The sequence below is a fragment of the Tachypleus tridentatus genome, chromosome 9 (assembly GCF_004210375.1).
Source record: "Tachypleus tridentatus isolate NWPU-2018 chromosome 9, ASM421037v1, whole genome shotgun sequence".
Classification (NCBI taxonomy): Eukaryota; Metazoa; Arthropoda; class Merostomata; order Xiphosura; family Limulidae; genus Tachypleus; species Tachypleus tridentatus.
This window is the reverse complement of record NC_134833.1, coordinates 27357228-27362206: the sequence shown is the minus strand read 5'-3', so window position 1 is coordinate 27362206 and position 4979 is coordinate 27357228.

The following is a 4979-nucleotide window of genomic DNA, read 5'->3' as shown; positions in this document are numbered from 1 at the left end:
CTTCCAGTATGTTTAATTATTTCACTGAATTTACGTGAGTAAAATGAAAAACCAATAATAAGTAAAAAAAACAAAAAACGACTCATGTTTGTATTCAATAACGGCTATAAACCTTCCAACTCCATTATTTTGTTGTATGTTTACTAAAATAAAATATTAAGTTTTAACCGAAAATGAAGTAAATAAATAGCATTGTAAAGCAAGTGGTTGAACAATAATGCGTATTAGTGATTGCAGTTGGGGTTGTAGTCTATGTTTGTTTTAAATACTTATGTTGATATTAACTACCTGAAGTTTTGATAGGATGCACTGCGTGTGTTGCTTGACATTTAAAATATTTTCAAAAACTTATGCTTTCTTATAGTAAAGCAACGTGCTGTGTCTATCGAGGGGAATCGAACCCCTCGTTTAAGCGTTATAAACCCGAAGATTTACCGTTGTTCCACCGGGAAACTTTTTCGATACTTATAAAATTAGGTGAACAGTATCAACGAGTGATATCAGTGAATTAACGTCTCCTGTCAACTTATGCTTATCAGCAAAAATTAGCTGAGCTAACGTGTACAAATTCTATAACTTGTAGTTGGAGAAATGAAATGCTTTTGTTACCATTAGCACTGAACCGTATTTTTATATTAAATAACTCAAAAGAACACGCACAGAAATAAAAATTATTAAAACACTGGTGTCAGGTATTGGACTATTATGCTATGAATAAAATACGGAGTGAACTTCATGATCACGATATTTATTGAAATTGGGTTGAAAATTTAATGTACATTATGAAATTGTAAAATGACGATCAGAAAGAAGATTGAAAGAAAGAAACAGAAAATAAGATAAAGAGATGAAATATTAAAATATCAAGAAGAAAAGACATGAAGTTCAAAGAAGCTAGATTAAGAAAATTGTTTATTTAACATAATGCTGTTTAACGTTTATCGCAATGTAATTTTATTCCAAATCTGCCCAAGAAATATATGTTTGTAATTTATTTGTGTTTTTTGCTATTAAATGCAGAAATACATAATGAGTTACATGTTTTGTTTCTACCGCGATTATTGAAACTCAATTTTTAATGTTATAAGCCTCCTGAACATACTCACATAGTTACCAAATGTCTTACTCAAATAACTAAACACAGCCTCAAACGCAAACAAATACATAAACACAACTTAATACGACAACTTCTCAACTAAACACAAAACCAAGGATGAACCGTACTGACATCAAATTTACTTGTGAACACAGACAATGAAATATAATGAAAGTTGCCAAAAACATTTTATTCAATTTCTTTTACGAATATCAAAACCATCGTAAAATCAAGATTGCTTTGCGTTATTTCTAATAATAACCAAGAACCACTTCACACTGATTATACCATACATAATACAACAATTCACGGGTTTGTTTTTCGCCTAACATTCACGGTGCAACACATCATTATCCAAGGTGGTTTTGCTTCCGAGAGACACGAACTCGAACACATAATCATCACACACACAAATACAGACATGTTACTAATTACAGAAACCATGCTTATTACATCAACTATTAATAACTTATTTGGACACCTGTCAATCAGAGAGGACATATTAAAATAAAAATGACCCAATAGGTGTATAGATTTACTTTATAAGTCAACCTTACAGTCACACAGATAGTAACTAATACACATGATGCACGTATTCCTACTTAACAAATAATAAATGCATCACAATAGCGGGTATTTATTGCTCTCATGCAAGAACTGTTGATGTAGCTCTACTAACCAAACTAAACAGATATAACAATAATAAGAGAGCTCACAAGTAAACATGTAGTAATTGGAGTTTTGGTTTGTTTTGAATTTCGCGCAAAGCTGAATGAGAGCTATCTGTGCTAGCCGTCCCTAATTTAGCAGTGTAAGACTAGAGGGAAGGCAGCTAGTCATCACAACCCACCGCTAACTCTTGGGCTACTCTTTTACCAACGAATAGTGGGATTGACCTTCACTTATAACGCCCCCACGGCTGAAAGGGAGAGCATGTTTGGTGTGACGGGGATTCGAACCCGCAATTAAGAGTCGAGTGCCTTAACCACCTGGTCATGACGGCCATATTTGAAGTTAACACAACAACTACAAATGGAAGAAAATTATGTAACTTTATATAAATTGCTGGGTGTTGTCAAATGATACTAACCCAACACACATAATTCTCTCATACAGTACCAGTAACATTCCAGATTTATATACAAGTCCATCACAACGTAATTACAAATGTACATATATCAATGTAGAATATGATATAAACAGCGATCATCCACCAGTCTGGTGAATTTTCGATCTCGAATCTCACCATTACAAACTTATAATCAAACCAAACTTCAATTACAGAAAAAAATACAAACACACACACACACACAAAACAAAGTGAAAGACTGCGTTAATATCCTAGATAAAATACTATCGGATTCAACAGTAAATGGGGCCGAGAAACAGTCGGATGTAGGCGGGTACTGTCAAACAATTACCGAGTGCCTTACCAATCTGCAGATCAATCTATACTAAAACAAAAACAACAAACCACTCATAACACATGGGAAACCACGTGCACAAATAATAAATATGATAACTGAATACCACCATTTAAAAATACTCTACGTAAACAACAGAAATACAGACGTCAAAACACAGATAAATACACTAAGAAACAAAATAAAAAAAAACTAGAAAAAGATAAATGGGATTATACTGGTCAAACTTAACCAACACACAGATCTAAAGCAATTCTTTACGTATCTGAAACTACTCACAAACAATCAAAAGGCCCACAAAATGTATTCTACACTAAACTACAAAAGTAAAATAGCATAAAAAAAGTAGACGTATGAGGAGCAGTTTCGAGAACACATTCAAAATACATGATGAACCAAATATAGGGCCCGCCATGGCCAGGTGGTTAAGGCACTCTAGTCGTAATCTGAGGATCGCGGGTTCGAATCCCTGTCCCACTAAACATGCTCGTCCTTTCACCGTAGGGGCATTATAATGTAATGGTCCATCCCACTATTCGTTGGTAAAAGAGTAGACCAAATGTTGGTAGTGGGTGATTATGACTAGCTGCCTTCCTTCTAGTCTTACACTACTAAATTAGAGACGGCTAGAGCAGATAGCCCTTGTGTAGCTTTGCGAGAAATTTAGAACAAACAAACACACCGAATATGAACACCAGTTATTTGAAGATGGTAAATGAGTATGTACTACAAGACAAAAGCATGTACATACAGACGGTTCCAGGTACACCATCAACCCTCAAGATCAAATACACAATAACAATTATGGTAGCAAAATGACAAATACAGTCACCAAAATAGAAGTCACCACATCCGTAAAACACAAAGAACAAAGCACCAAGAGAGGGCAGCACACAAGCTTCCCTTCTGAAAAAGGCACTCAGAAATTGTTTGATAATTTAACAACGCTATTTAATTTATCCCTCAACTTAGGTTCTTGAAAACAAGCAAATGTACTTTCGTTCCTAAAGGAAGGTAAACCAGTGAATAAACCAGAAAGCTATCGCCCAATCGGTTTCATCAGCTGAGTTATCGTCTAATCAGTAAAATTCTAGAAATGAAAATAAGCAGTAGCTTCCTCGCCTTCCTAAAAATAACGTCAGCCCCGTTGCACCAAACATGCTCGCTGTGGGGACATTATAATGTAGATCAATCCCATTATTCGTTGGTAAAAGAGTAGCCCAAAAGTTGGCGGTGGGTGGTGATGACTAGCTGCCTTCCTTCTAGTCTTACACTGCTAAATCAGGGACGGCTAGCACAGATAGCCCTCGTTTAGCTTTGCACGAAATTCAAAACAAACAAATAAACAATCCAAAACAAAAACTGCATATACTTTTCTGAGATATTTGCAAACCAGAATTTAGAGAAGTATCATTTAGCAGCATTAACTGAAACTATAGTGAATAGACTTAAACAAATCCACTGCCGTCTACCTTTTCAAGAAAGATAAAAGCATTCACTGTATGGAATAATGGTCTACGAATAAGTGTTGGTGTTTTCTAACGGAACTCGTTACAAAACCGTAATAAAACGATATTAAATGCTGCCAATACTACATCCTTGTATATAGCTTTGAAAGGTTTGTTTGTTTTGAATTTCATGCAAAGCTACGCGAGGGTTATCTGTACTAGCCGTCCCTAATTTAGCAGTGTAAGATTGGAGGGAAGGCAATTAGTCATTACCACTCACCACAAACCCTTGGGCTACTCTTTCATCAACAAATAGTGTGATTGACCGTCACATTATAACGTCCACACGGCTGAAAGGGCGAGCATGTTTGGTGCGACGGGAATTTGAACCCGCCGCCACCCTCGAATTACGAGTTGAACGCCTTAACCCAACTGGCAATGTCGGGCCTAGTGGTCTTCATAGCACCTGACCATCCCAGATCGTACAAACACGAAAAAAATCACCAAAAAACAGTCAATCGAGAAGAAGGTGCGATACGGTCGTCGACGTAAGAAATCAGAAACATTAAAAAAATAAATTATGCTCCGTTGTTAGATACGAGCTCTAGCAATACCGTTAGCCATGAAGAAAGTGATTTGAAAAATAAATTGATTGACTTGGAGCAAGACACAATACCGGAGGAAACGTTCAAATAGAAACTTAAACATGAGTAGATATTTCAGTTTTTGATCATCTTTTGTCTATGTTGCCCGAAAAGTATTATTTCTTTATAGATACACATATCTGTGTTGTATAATATAACTTCAAGTAAAATGATGTTGCTGTTGTTATGAATTAAGCACAAAGCTGCACAATGGGCTATCTGTGTTTTGCCCACTATGGGTATCGAAACCCGGTTTTTAGCGTTGGATGTCCGCAGACATAACGCTGAGCCACTAGGGGGTAGGCAAGTAAAATGAAGTGTGAGAGATTTCGCCCGTCTATTTGAAAATAAGCTACTTTATTATGAT